General features: G+C 43.8%; 1 long non-coding RNA gene across 1 annotated transcript in view; it reads left to right on the top strand.

Annotated features, from left to right (window-relative positions):
* The window catches only part of Gm40362, a 13,350-nt gene extending 2,886 nt beyond the window's left edge, over positions 1-10,464 (top strand). The window contains exon 2 of the long non-coding RNA XR_872643.3: positions 9,999-10,464. This is a non-coding gene — a long non-coding RNA (predicted gene, 40362). The remainder of the gene's footprint in view (positions 1-9,998) is intronic.
* Positions 10,465-14,611: the final 4,147 nt, after the last annotated feature.

Below are 14,611 nucleotides of genomic sequence, written 5' to 3' on the forward strand. Positions count from 1 at the left end.
AAGTGGTATGACAGGGTCATGTGGGAATTCTGTTTTTAAAGGAACCTCCACACTGTTTTACATTCCAAGCAGTGGTATAAGTTTCCCACCCCAAACCTCGCCAACATGTGTTGCTTCTTGATTGCTTTGATACACATTCTTACTGGGGAAATTTTTGTTTTCCTAATGGCTAGAGATGTTGAACATGTTCCATGTGATTTTTTAAAATATGTTTTGAACATTTCATGTATTTATGTGTACAAGTGTATACTGCTTGTGTGTGTTTATGCACCACATGCATGCAGTGCTCGTGGAAGCCAGAAGAAGGCATCAGGTCTTTTGAGACTGGTTGTCTCAACAGATGGCTGTGAGCCACTGTATTAGCCAGGGCTCTCCAGAGTCACAGAACTTATGGGTAGTCTCTTTTTTAGGGGAATTTGTTGAAGACTTACAGTCTGCAGTCCAACAACCAACAATGGTCAGCAGCAGCTGTGAATGGAAGTCCAAGGATCTAGCAGTTGTTTAGTCCCACAAGGCAAGCAGGCAAAGAAGAAAGAGCGAATCTTCCTTCTTCCAATGTCCTTATGTAGGTTGCCAGCAGAAGGTGTGGCTCAGATCTTCTGAGATTCATAGCCACTATGCCTCAAGATCTCCATGCCAAGATCCAGAAATTTGTATCTCCCAGCTTCCAGATAGGATCACAAGTGAACCTTCCAATTCTGGATTGTAGTTCACTCCAGATATAGTCAAGTTGACAACCAGGAATATCCACTACAACTAGTCACATTAAATATTGTACTAAGGCTGAAAAAATGGCTCAGTAGTTATGAGCACTGGCTGCTCTTCCAGAGGTCCTGAGTTCAATTCCTAGCAACCACAAGGTGGCTCACAACCATCTGTAATGGGATCTAGTGCCCTCTTCTGGACTGCAGGCATACATGCAGGCAGAATGCTTTATACATAATAAATAAATGACCTTTTTAAAAATTGCACTATTTTATTGTATGAATTTGAATAAAATGGTAATAGAAAATGTTCATGTAATTTTTATTTAAATGTGTTCTTACACAACTTATACACATATGCAAATAATTGCAGACCACTCTCATCCTCAGCCTCTCACATCTTTCTACCATCCCTGTCCATCCCGTTGCTCTCCACAAATCTCTAACATTCATGTCCATACATCTTATTTTGTTGCCCATTGGTTTTAACAAGGGCTATGCCTGTGAACATGGATTTGGCACTGTGGGTTGGAGACTGGTGGACTCAGAGGTAGGCACACAACTGAAAGCAGTAATCCCTCCTTTCCCAGACTCTGTCTCTACCCAGTAGTTCAGTAGTAAAGAGTAGGGCCACATGAGCCCTTCCATTTTATAACTGTAGACAGGGGTAGTCTTGAAGTAACACTATAGTTGAGGGTTAATGATTGTAGTGGTTGTATCAACGAGAGTATAGAATTTCACAGACCTTCATCCTGTCTTCCAGCATACCCCTTCTGCAAGGTTGCCTGAGCCTTAGAGTGGGTGATATAAATATCTTGCTTAGGGCTGAGACCACAGCTGTGACTTATTCTCGGTATTTTGGGAAGCCATGAGTCTCTTGCACTTGGTGCCGTTCATTGTGAGGAGAGGGTTCTCTGAATAAGGCTTCAAGTAGGTATGAACATATTCAGAAGGTAGTTTAATGCTATGTCAGTTTCCTTAAATGACAACAATAAGTCCCTCCTCTGGGCCTGTGACTCCACAGACCTGTGTCATTAAGTGGGGTTTATCGTGCCAGGCATGGGTCATTCCCTTCTGTGGAACAGGCCTCAAATATAACCAGAGAGCCCAACAGCAGTCATGCCACTATTGCACAGGCAGGTAAGGCTCGACAGGATGTCTTAGTTCATACATTTCCCAGTAGTGCCTTCAAAAGCTAGCCAACAGGGATGAGGTTTCCAATTCAGTTCCATATTGCTTTTTTTTGTACCTGGCAACCAAGGTGTGTGGTGTCTTCTGCAATCTGATCTTGTGAGCAACCAAGAGGACTAACAAGAGCCTGTATTGTAACTCCCTTCAGTGTGTGTGTGTGTGTGTGTGCGTGTGTTTAATTTGGGTTATATGATTGTGGTCTTCTATATAGCTTCTTATATTTTTGGTTGTGAGCCTAGCCTTTAATGGCTGAGCCATCTCTCCAGCTCCTATATTGCTTCTTTATATTCCCTTTGTCCCAGGTAATTCTCCCCACATATCTGCAATCTGCCCCTCACCTCCCCCACTGCTTAGACCTTTCCACCGATAGTATCCCCCTCTTTACTATGCCTTTAGGCTCCTCCCTTAAAGTGCCTCCCTCCAGGTGTCCCTCACAGCCAGAAGCCACTCAGCCCATAGTTTGAAGGATCAAGAATGATAAAGCACCTGAAACATGGAACCAAAGACAATAAAGCTGCCGTAAAGAATTTTTCTCATAGCCTTTCTCCCCAGACCATCCAGTTTCCCACTGATCTCCAGCTGAGTCATCTGTTTTAGTTGTCAGCAGACACAAGAGCTCGGCAGGGGAAGTCAGGCGCCTTGTATTGCTAGAGTAGAAGTGGGGCAGAGACTGCTGCGTTTATAGTGCACCTGCTGCTATAGGAACGGTGCTGCTTATCTACCCATGAAAGTGTAGGGGGCGGTAAGTACCTGTGCCCTTAATCGTGATCATCTCAGTCTATTTGGTGTTATCACAAAATATGATAAGATTGGGTGAATTATAAACTTAAAGTTTCTTTCTCAAAGTTCTAAAGGATGAAAATCCCAAGGTTTAGTGTCTGGCTAGAGCTGATTTTTTGGTTCGTAAGTGGAGTCTGACAATTATCTTTACTCTTGTAAGAGGAAAGGTATCTTTCTGGTGTCTCTGTAATTTTATCGTAACCCAAGTATCTCCCCTTATCCCCACCTCCTAATACTGATATAACGCCAATTAGGTTTTGACATATGAATTTGGGGGAGACAGAAGCATTCAAACCACAGCAAATGTTATTCCTGAATAAAATGAATTGAGGCGACTGGTAGCATGTTTTGTTTTGGAGATAGGATCTTGCACAGGCAGGCTATCCCCCATCAGATCTGCTTTGTGGCCAAGGTTGACTTTGACCATGTGCCTCCACCTCTGAGGTGCTGAGACTATATGCATGCAGTACCACACACACCCACTGCACTGGGATTCTAGAATAGCATCCTTGTTTTATTCTGTACAATTTTGAGTGTTATGGGTTTATATTTTAGTTCGATTTGGGGGGTGTATTAGGGTTCTCTAGAGTCACAGAACTTATGGGCAGTCTCTATATAGTAAAGGAATTTATTGATGACTTAGTCTGCAGTCCAACTCCCAACAATGGTCAGTAGCAGCTGTGAATAGAAGTCCAAGGATCTAGCAGTTGCTCAGTCCCTCACGGCAAGCAGGCGAAGGAGGGAGGGAGGCATGGAGGGAGGGAGGAAGAGAGAGGGAGAGAGAGGAGGTGTAGCCAAGATTAAAGGTGTGTGCCACCACACCTTTAATCCCAGATGACTTTGAACTCAGGGATCTCCCAGTCTTAATCTTCTGGAATCCATAGCCACTATGCCTCAAGATCTCCATACCAAGATCCAGATCAGAAACTTCTATCTCCCAGCCTCCAGATTAGGGTCACAGGTGAGCCTTCCAATTCTGGATTGTAGTTCATTCCAGAGATAGTCAAGTTGACAACCAGAAATAGCCACTACAGGGGGGGTGGGTTTTTTTTTTTTTTTTTTTTTGAGACAGGGTTCTCTGTGTAGCCCTGGCTGTCCTGGAAACTCACTGTGTAGACCAGGCTGACCTCAAACTCAAGAGATCTGCATGCACCATGGTGCCCAGCATTCAAGTTGAACTTTTCATTCATATATTTGAATAAGATGAACTCATCACATGGACTTAATTGAGGGGAGTTTAAAAGAAATGTAAATTTTAAGCAGAGCTCTAGAATTAAGAACATATGTAGTGTAACTCTGTCTAATGGATTCTGCTCAGGTGGCTGCAAATTAACATTGAGACTAAGTGGTCATGCCTGGTGCTTTACAGCATCCTTCCCTCCGTGCCATTGGTCATACTTCTCTGTGAATCCCTAAATGATCATCTAGCTGCACTGCTATTATCATACCTTGTTTTTTTTTTTAAATCTGGTTTTATAGAAGAAAAAGGATTGGGAAACTTTTCTAGGTTAATGAAACTCAAGAGATTTAGAACTAAATGCAGTACTTGAAGCTTTAGTCTCTGGATGCCATAGGAGATGGGCATGAAAACATTGGAGACATTTTAAACACATATATGCTAGAAAATATCAGAAATGCATTATTTTCTCTCTCCTCTCTGTTTTTTGTTTGTTTGTTTTTGTTTTTGTTTTCCCGAGACAGGGTTTCTCTGTGTAGCCCTGGCTGTCTGTCCTGGAACTCACCCTGTAGACCAGGCTGGCCTCGAACTCAGAAATCCGCCTGCCTCTGCCTCCCAAATGCTGGGATTAAAGGCGTGCACCACCACTGCCCGGCAAATGCCGCCTTCTTCTTCTTCTTCTTCTTCTTCTTCTTCTTCTTCTTCTTCTTCTTCTTCTTCTTCTTCTTCTTCTTCTTCTTTTCTTCTTCTTCTTCATTTTTTAAGATTTATTTATTTGCTTTATGTATGTGAGTACACTGTAGCTGTCTAAGGACACACCAGAAGAGGGCATCGGATCCATTACAGATAGTTGTGAGCCACCACGTGGTTGCTGGGAATTGAACTCAGGACCTCTGGAAGAGCAGCCAGTGCTCTTAACCGCTGAGCCATCACTCCAGCCTGCATTCTTTTCTTAAGCAGTAATGGTGCATGAGTTGTTAGAGATGCATACTGATGAAGTCAGGATAGAATATAATGACACAGCAGCCACCTACAGCATCAGCAAGGTATAGGTAAGGCAGTCATAGCTGTGTGTTTATGGTGGCTGTACTGATGTGTAATCTTCATGTTAAAGACTGAACTTTTATGGCTTTCCCAAATCTGAATGTTGATATCTTCACACCCAGCTTTAAAAAGTTATTTATTATTACATGTGTGCATGAACCTCAGGTCATGTATGGAAGCTAGAGAACAATTTGTAGAGTAAGTCGGTTCTCTTTCCACTCTAATGTGGCTTCTAGGGATCAAACTCAGGTCTCCAGGGCTGAAAGGCAAGTAAGAACCTTTACCCACTAAGCCATCTTGCCATCCCCAACGTCCAGTTTTATGGTATTATAAGACTTCCAGTGGGTGATTAGCATTAGATTCAGGCACGTAGGTGGAGATAAACAAACTGCTTCCTTGGAAACCTGTTGGTGTTTGAGTCTCATCTCCAGGGCACTAAAGCACACCACCATCTGCTTGCCTCCCTTATACAGATACATAATGCTGGCTTCTTTAATTGCACAGGTGACTTGCTGCTGTAGAGCTGTGGGTACAGTGGTGAGAGTTTGGCTCTGCAGTGTCTCTCTGACTGATCTTGGAAACTTCCCAAACGTCTCCTTGTCTTAAGTCTCTTTGTCTTTCAAGTAGAGATGATCGTCTCGGTCTGCAGGGGACTTTAGGAAGTGAAATTGACCAGTGACTTTAACTAGCCATAGTCCCCATCATTTCCTTTCTCAGGTAAATAAAAAATTTCTAGACTCAAACCTGTTTAAGGAGATAATGTCCACTAGGTGGCACCAGCCCATGGGTAAATAAAATATCCCAAGATTCTGTAGTCAAAAAATTGGAAATTATAAGGAAACAAAACTGCAGTAGTACTAATTAATGTTCGTATCTACATATAAGTTTTCTGTACTCTCCCCCCAAACTAAGACGGTAAAGCATAAGACAGTAAAGTTTTGTTCTGATTTGTGACTCAAGGCCCCTGTGTGGATACAGTTATCCTTGGGCTTGTGTTTTGCAGAAACCTTCTTGGTTTTTGTTTTTTGGGTTTTGTTTGATGTTTATTTTGCTGATAAGGTATGATTTGGAAAAGTCCCCTCTTGAAAACCAGTGGTTTTTGTATAGCCGTTGTCTTTCCTGATTACTCCTTTACTCGGGATTTACTGACTGTTTGCTGTGTGTCTGACACTGTTGCAGGCCCTGTGATAGAACTCTGGCTAGGTACGATACTGCTCCAGATGCACGGACAGGTTGTGATGACAGAGTTAGCAGGCGGGCACCCAGGACAGTGACTGGGGAGACTTCATGAGTCAGACCCTCTGACTGTGCTGCTGCGGTCACAGTCAGAACCTTGCCAGCTTACTCAAATGCTGTTTTCTCATGCTCTCCACAATCCTCCTTCCAACACAGCATCTCAGAATTGCTGAAATGGTGACCCTCTCCCCCTTGGGAGAAAACAACTGCTTCTTGTGTTCCCAGCTTTCACCCTCTACCCACTATTAAGCTTTGCAGCCTCTAGAAACTTGCTTTCATTTATTTTTGGTTTGCCTTTGAGGAAGGATCTCTTTGTGTAGCCCCTAAGCTGACCTCAAACTCATGTTTCTCCTGCCCTCACCTGCCTTTTTTTGGGATTATAGTATCACATCTATTTTGTAACTTGCTTCCTAGTGGGGTAAAACTGACACTGTTCACACAACAATTTCGGACAGGTTCTATGCTCTGAAGTGCTTAGAGCAGGTCATGTAGGGTAAAGCACAGACCATGCTTAGAGTAGAGCACTGTGGCATAGAGCAGCCATGGCACAGGATGGCGAATGCATATGTATGCTCTGGGCAGAGAATGTCTTGTTGGGAAGATGCGACCTGGGAAATAAGAAATCCATAGTCTTTGCTTAAAAACTTCAAGAAGTTAGGTTAGAGGAAGAGCTAAGTGCAAAGGTGTTGAAGGACGTGGCTGCTGAAAGGACAGAGCGATGCTAGTGTGCCTAGAATCTTATGATTTCCTGAGGGCTGGCTGGGGAAATGACTTCCGGGAGGAGAGGTGCCCATGCACTAACAGATTTGGCTCAGAACAGAATGATGAACTTAACACAGGAAAGGAGTGGAACTTCTTGCACAAATAGAGGGGCTTCCTTGATGGGAGCTGAAACACCTACCTTACAGTTCCTTTCCTTAGTTTAAAGAATTTTTCTCTCCATTTTCTCATTCCATCTGATTATTTCTTCTCTTCTACTTTCCGCACCACCCTTTAGTTAAGCTTGTCTGCAGGGCTCGTGCAGAGTACTCTTATAGTTGTCTATGAAATATTTTCCTGTAGCAGTCTTATTCAGCCTAGAGCCCTAGACTGCACACTCTCCTCTCCATCTCCCAAATTCACATCTCCCCTGGCTTTTTAATTTAGCTGTTGTAATGGTTTCAATAGGTGTGGCCCCCATAGCCTCATGTGTTTGAATACTTGCTCCATAGGGAGTGGCACTATTTCGGGGATATGGCCTTGTTGAAGGAAGTATATCACTGTAGGGGCAGGCTTTGAGATCTCCTGTGCTCAAGCTATGCCCAATGTGGCTCACTGTCTCTTCCTGCTTCCTGTGGATCAAGATAGAGAACTCTCAGCTCCTTCTCCAGCACCATGTTAGCCTGGATGCTGCCATGCTTTCCACCATGATGACAATGGACTGAGCCTCTGAACTGTAAACCAGCCCCACCTAAATGTTTTCCTCTGAAAGAGTTGCCTTGGTCATGGTGTCTCTTCACAGCAATGGGAACCCTATCTAAGATAGCTGCTCTTTTGTTTTTGTTTTTGTTTGTTTAGTTTGGTTTTTCAAGACAGGGTTTCTCTGTGCAGCCCTGGTGGTCCTGGAACTCACTTTGTAGACCAGACTGATCTTGAATTTAGAGATCCTCCTGCCTCTGCATCCCAAATGCTGGAATCAAAGGCATGCACACACACACACACACACACACACACACACACACACACACCCCAGGTCTTTTAGTTGCTTACTTGACACTTTATTTGTATAAACACATCTTTAACTTAACACACCCAAAATGAGGATTTAAGGTTTTTGAGTCCCCTACCCTTCTGAAACAGACAAACTGAAGCACGGGGCTCTCTGGAGATAGTCATGGTACGTAAAGTGTCATGCTCAACGTTATTTGTGCTCTCTAAGATTTCTGGTTCTTCTCTTTCAGAACATTTGAAAGATTATATTTATGTGTGTCCTTTCCTTTAGTTCCAGAAATAGGAATGGAAACCCTGTGTTGCCCCTTCCCCTTCCTTCCAGATCTGCTTGCTTCCATGAATACCGATGTGGTCATGTGCTGAAATGTGGATATCTAAGATTAAAATAGCCTGGAGTGCTGGGGCAGGGCATGGAGGAGCCCTATCCCAGCAGTCAGTCAGTCTCTCTCCCTCTCCCTCTCCCTCTCCCTCTCCCTGTCCCTGTCCCTGTCCCTGTCCCTGTCCCTGTTCCTGTCCCTCTCCCTCTCCCTCTCCCTCTCCCTCTCCCTCTCCCTCTCCCTCTCCCTCTCCCTCTCCCTCTCCCTCTCCCCCTCCCCCTCCTCCTCCCCCTCTTCCTCCCCCTTCCCCTCCCTCTCCCTCTTCCTCCCCCTCCCCCTCCCTCTCCCCTCCCCCTCTCCCTCCCCCCCCTCCCTCTCCCTCTTCCTCCCCCTCCCCTTCCCTCTCCCTCTTCCTCCCCCTCCCTTCCCTCTCCCTCTTCCTCCCCCTCCCCTCCCCCTCCCCTCCCCCTCCCCTCCTCCTCCCTCTCCCTCTCCCTCTTCCTCCCTCTTTTTCTTCCTCTTCCTCTTCCTCTCCCTCCCCCTCCCCCTCCCCCTCTCCCTCTTCCTCTTCTTCCCCCTGCCCCCGTGTGTGCACATGTTTATTGTTGTAACCTAATCAAATCCATCCTAAGTGCTATGTGACTACATGGTTTTTTTTTTTTTTTTTTTTTTTTTTTTTTTTTTTTGACAAATGTCTTCCAGCCGTTATTTGTGACTAACTGGCATCCATATGTCTCCCTAAACAGAACTTCTAGAAGTGCAGTGTCCCACGCTATCCCTCTGCAGTGTTCTCAGTTTCAATAATTACCATGCATTTAGTTACTCAGTCAGATCCCAAAGCAAGGAGCAATTATCTTAATTCCACTTCTTCCTCAACACTAAGCCTGATCCGTGAGAGCTTCTAAATGTGTCTCTCATACATCCCGAACCTTTACAATCAGCTTCTTCCTGGTCCTGCCTTCAGACGCCCAGATAGCAAAGGAATTCTAGCCCCTACCCCCTTGCCATCTAGTTTCTACTGAGAACTAAAATGGTAGGTTCTCTTGTAGCCTTTGGAGAAAGTGCCCTGCACATAAAAATAAACCAACCTGCACTTCTCAGAAAACCCTTTTTAGAAATGTAAATCTGGCGGGGTTTGATGACCCCACCACTCCGAAGGATCTCGAGTTCAAGGCCAGCCTGGTCTATAGAGTGAATGCCAAGGCTACACCGAGAAACCCTGTTGCAAAAACAAACAAACAAACAAACAACCATAAACAGACAAACAAGCAGGATAGCTGATTATATTTTTTTCTGTTTAAAATGCTCCCTATAGCTGGGTGTGGTGGTGTTCAATTTTAATCCCAGCACTCAGGAGGCAGAGGCTGGTGGATCTCTGAGTTCAAGACCAGCCTAGTCTACAGAGTGAGTTCCAAGACAGCCAGGGCTACACAGAGAAACCCTGTCTTGAAAAGTATGCTTTTAGATGTTGTAGGCCATACTCTGGCAACCTTCTTGACTTCCTTGTCTCTTGCTACACTCGGGTTCGAGACAATACCCCCTGCAGCAAACTGCATTATGTCATGCCTTCAAAGTCCATGCTGGTGGTTCTGCTTAAAACCTGCCCGGGGCTGTGTGTGCTGATTCTCCCTGTTAGTCTCTCCTCTGATACTTTGTATCTCTGCCAAATATCTCCCATCTAAGGCACTTCCACAGTAACTAGTCTGACCTGCAGGGCCTTGGCTTCTGCAGCCACAGGTATAAATAGTTGAATTTTTTGCATTGCATGGTAGTATCATTGATAGCAATTAATTTATTATATTATCTCAAGGGGAATATTTTTGTTTTGTTTCTTTACAGTGCTGGAAATTGAACCCAGGGCCTTGTATATGCAAAGCATTGACTACTGAGCTAAGCCCCAGCCTGTCCAGGGAGGAAAGTGAATGTTTTCTACAGGAAGAAACACCATTTGCCATGATCTGATCAATATGTTGTTTACATATATTAAAATATACAGTACCTTGTAAACATGTACAATTATGTCAATTAAAAAGCCTTAATGTTTGAAAAAAGTTGTATATGTATTCAACCCACAGACTTATCAGTTTTCCTTAAAAATGCAGTGTAATTAATCTCACAACCTGTCCACTGTGTTGGGTACTGTCATTAATACAGAGACGATGTAAAGTCCAGGCTGCGGGGCGTGGCGGTGCACACCTGTAGTTCCTAGGCCGATCTCTGTGGATACGGAAGGATGATTGCTTTTCTTAGTATGTTTGCTTCTCTGTTAATCATTTCCCACATTAAAGTATAAATTTCATTAGAACGGAGAGTGTATCTGTTTTGTTTACGGTTCCGCAGATGCCCAGTCCATAGCCTCTGTGCCAGTTATAAAACAGGTACCAGGTAAAGGATTGCTGAATATGTGACTGAGGAGGAGCTGACGGAGGGCCTAGTGCCTCAGCTTAAGGGTCCGGAAGCTGACGAAGCAAAGGACGTGGATCTCCACATCTCTCCTAGTAGCCCTTTAGCTTCCTGGGATGAGGAGACTAGCAGTCTGGATAGGCCAGTCACCCAGTGTGGAGGAGAGCTGAGGCACCACACTCCCCAAGTTCCAAGCGCTTTAATTCCTTGGGAGGAGGTGGCAGAAACATAGAGCCCTCATTTACTAAAGCTTGTTCTTTTGCCACAGACATTTAATAACTGGTTTAAACAAAAATATTAAGCAATCTCTTCTTTGTTTTAGAGACTGAATGTTCCTTTTTTTATGAGCAAGTAAAACCACAAAAGTCAGTAAATTCCAAGTGCACACATATTTATAAGGGAAGAGTAACTATGATTTAACTCAGTATCTACTCTCTCTCCCATGTTTTTAAATAGCACATATTTCTTTCTCTTGATTATTAGAGTAAGACTTCATATAATTATATACAATACTAAATCCTGAAAGAATAAACTATGGAAACAATCACATCAATGGGACTGGCTTTTATTTCTAAATCACAAAAGCTACTATGTCTTCTTTCATCTCTTACTCTCTCCTTGGGAGAAAAAAAAAAGAAACAAAAACAAAAGCTTCATTCATCTCTACTTTAATTTCCTCTGAATCTATTTCTAGGTACCTAGGTCAGCTGATTGGATTAGCCAGGTAATGTAAGCCACCACTTTGCCTTTATCTCTTACCAGATGAGATTAAAATCCAAGCTCCTTAATGCAGTGTGTGAGGCCCTTCATTATCTGGCTCCTGTCCACCTTCCAGCCTTTCTCACCACTTCCTTCCCTGAGTCAGCGGAGAGCTTACAGACAAAGGCCGTGGACTCACAGAAGTCCTGACTGTGTCCAGACCTTTCCTACTCTAACCAGAAATGTGGGAGTGCCACATGCTACCAGAGGTGTTGAGATCCGCTCCAGGATTCTCAGTCTTGTTCATCAAAGAACACAAGAACTGACTCGGGGAAAGCTTGAGGACAGTTTGACTAGAGTTTAAAAAGAAAAAAACCTGAGGCCGGCAAGCTTAAACCTCAGTGGCTGTCTAGAGGAGGAAAGAGAGAAAACTATGCAATGTGAATTAGTAATGAGGTAATTAGTAATGAGTCAGTAATGCAGGTCAAGCTACATGGCAGTCAGAAGACACCTGATGAAAGATGGGGGGGATCTTCAGAGAAAAGGGAAGGAAGCCTACAGTGTCATGCTCAGGAAAAGAAAAAGAAGAAGAGCTACACGTCCCAGAATAAGTGTTAGAAAGCAGATATGCTTGACAAGGCCATGGCTCCATAAGCAATATACTAGGTACAGAATTTCTGTGAAAGAAAAGTAACTATCTCAAAAACATACAAACAAACAAAAACACTAGCTCATTAAAAGGATTATTATTCCTCCCATGTCTCTAGCTTTCAAACTAGGTGGATCCATCTTCCCAAGGGATAGTCCCTTCAAACAGTGGTTGACTAGTCCATCTGGATTCACCTTTATATTTGGGGTAGCTTGGAATGTAGGAGCACCCCACACTCAACTCCAGGTAACCTTCCATGATTTATACTCCTAACACCTCACACAATCAGGGCTACTTGCAATCAAGTGCAGAATGCAGAGAGGATCAGGAGGAAGGGAAGAAAATCTCAGGTGAGGGCTCACTAATCTTCCCTACCCGCCTCTATGTGAAAGGATCAACAGGCAACACCCAACCCCCAGTGGTTACAAGTGGTCAAGCTGTCCTAACAAAGACTGCTCTTATGGTGAAGACGTTCAACAACAAAGGCCAGCCTCACTGGTCACCTACAACAAAGGCCAGCCTCACTGGTCACCTACAACAAAGGCTAGCCTCATGGTTAGGCTGGTTGGCTAACGATTCATAATATTCTTTCACATCTAAAGAGCCCTGTAGATGTCCTGCCTTGTGGTCTAGAGCTTCTTATGCATGGGATGGTACTAGGTAGAAATGAAGCAGCAGAAGAAAGGTGTTTTCTCCGAGGAGACTCCCTGAAGGTCAATGCAAACAAGACTAAGTGTTCATGATAACTGAAGTTTAATATCATGTGTGACCTTTCAACTCCCAAAGTCCTTGTTCAGCCAGAAGTCTAAGGGTGATGTAACGCAGCAAGGGTTACCTGACTCTAGAGTATCTTTTCAAAGGGACTGCACTGGTCTCCTTTCTGATGCTGTGATAAAACAGACGGAAAACCCCTTGGGGAGAAAAGGGACTATTTTGTTTGTACTTCCATTTAACAGTCTATCAGCCAGGACAGGAGCACAGGGACCCTGGAGGCATGAAGGACTGTTGCTTGTTTGTTTCCAGGCTACCTTTCTTGTACCTCCAAGGACCACCTGCCTAGGAATGTCACCACCCACAACAATCAATAATTTTTTTTTTTTAAAGCACATAGCCCATCTGGTGGAGGCGTTTCCTCAACTGAGTTCCCCATCAATTCCTTCCAGGTCACTCTAGTTTGTGTCAAGTTGACAAAAAGCAGCCATTAAGGGATTGATCCTCAGATGGAGTCTTGTGCTTGTGGGATAATTAAACTTGATGTTGGTGGTTGTATCTGTACATGAGATAAGATTGTGTAGAGCTGTATGGACACATGAACATGTAATTGCAGCTATGATGAAATGTGAATGAGCTTGGTACTCTGTATTAGTGCCAATGTACTATAGTTATAGTTATAGCTCACATCTGGGGAGACTAGATGATGGGTGCTTGAGAACCTTACTGTTTCTTCAAAAATTCCTGTGAAAGCATGATCATTTCAATATAAATGTTTTACATGAAGGTAAAAGAAGCTCAGAGTATCAGAACAGTTCATCTTCAACAATACATTGTGACTGGTTTTAAACTACAAGATCTTATACAGAAACAGTAAGGTCAACAGTACTGTTTTTTTGGTTTTTCGAGACAGGGTTTCTCTGTGTAGCCCTGGCTGTCCGGCAACTCACTTTGTAGACCAGGCTGGCCTCGAACTCAGAAATCTGCCTGCCTCTGCCTCCTGACTGCTGGGATTAAAGGCGTGTGCCACCATCGCCCAGCTCAACAGTACTCTTGAAGAGATGGATAAAACAGGTTACCTCAGTTGCTACAGAGGCTGAGGTCTTCAGTTACTACAACAGGAGGAATGCTCTCTTAGCTTAGCATCAAAGCCAGTCTCTAGCCCTTTTCTTGAAAAGCCAGATAAGCAAGCAGTTGAGTTGTGGTAGAACTTAGCTATAGTTCTGGAGGTTCAGAAAACACTGTCTTAAAAAGCTGCCATTATCTTACCCATGTTAACCTTAGCCAATGTCACTAACTGCTACTTACCTCTGTCATCTAGACATACGCATTGGATAGCTAGTGTGTATTGGCACTCATGCTTCTGGGTGCTTGAAATGTGTTCATGAACAAAATAAAGGCCTCTGTCATATGGCAGGCTTTATATCTAGTATGGGAAAGAGAAAGGAGAAAATAAACAGTATATGTGAATTATAATTCATACCAGAAGATGATGACTCTTACAGTAAGAAGACACGGGGCCAAGGAAGGAGGCCCAAGAACTCAGGAGATGTCATTGTGTGGAACAAGAGAGGCTCTTGCTTGTATCTGTGAGTTCAAAAGAATCTGCATGAGATCAGTCCTCTGCTTTGAGTTGTCTTCTCCTCATGCTCCCAGCAGTTCTTTCTGCATCCTCATCATTATCTTCTTCTATTTGCCCTTTAGCTTCTCCCTTTGCACATGCCTGTTGGTTCCCGGTCACTTCCCTCCATCAGTGCCATTCTCTCCATTGTGGCTCCGCCACTTTCTAACCATCTCTTCGGTTTCCTCTGACTTTCTTCCCTAACTATAGCTATTTCTGCCTCTCCCGTTCTTTCTCGACACTTATCATTATCATTATGCGGCTTGCTGGAGGGTGAAATTTATATAATTAAACTAAAAGTGCCTGGGACTCTAATGTTTATATGTATTTTTCATGGTAAGCGTGTCCTGTTCTTGCCTGACACAGATG

This window comes from Mus musculus, chromosome 12 (assembly GCF_000001635.26).
Source record: "Mus musculus strain C57BL/6J chromosome 12, GRCm38.p6 C57BL/6J".
Taxonomy (NCBI): Eukaryota; Metazoa; Chordata; class Mammalia; order Rodentia; family Muridae; genus Mus; species Mus musculus.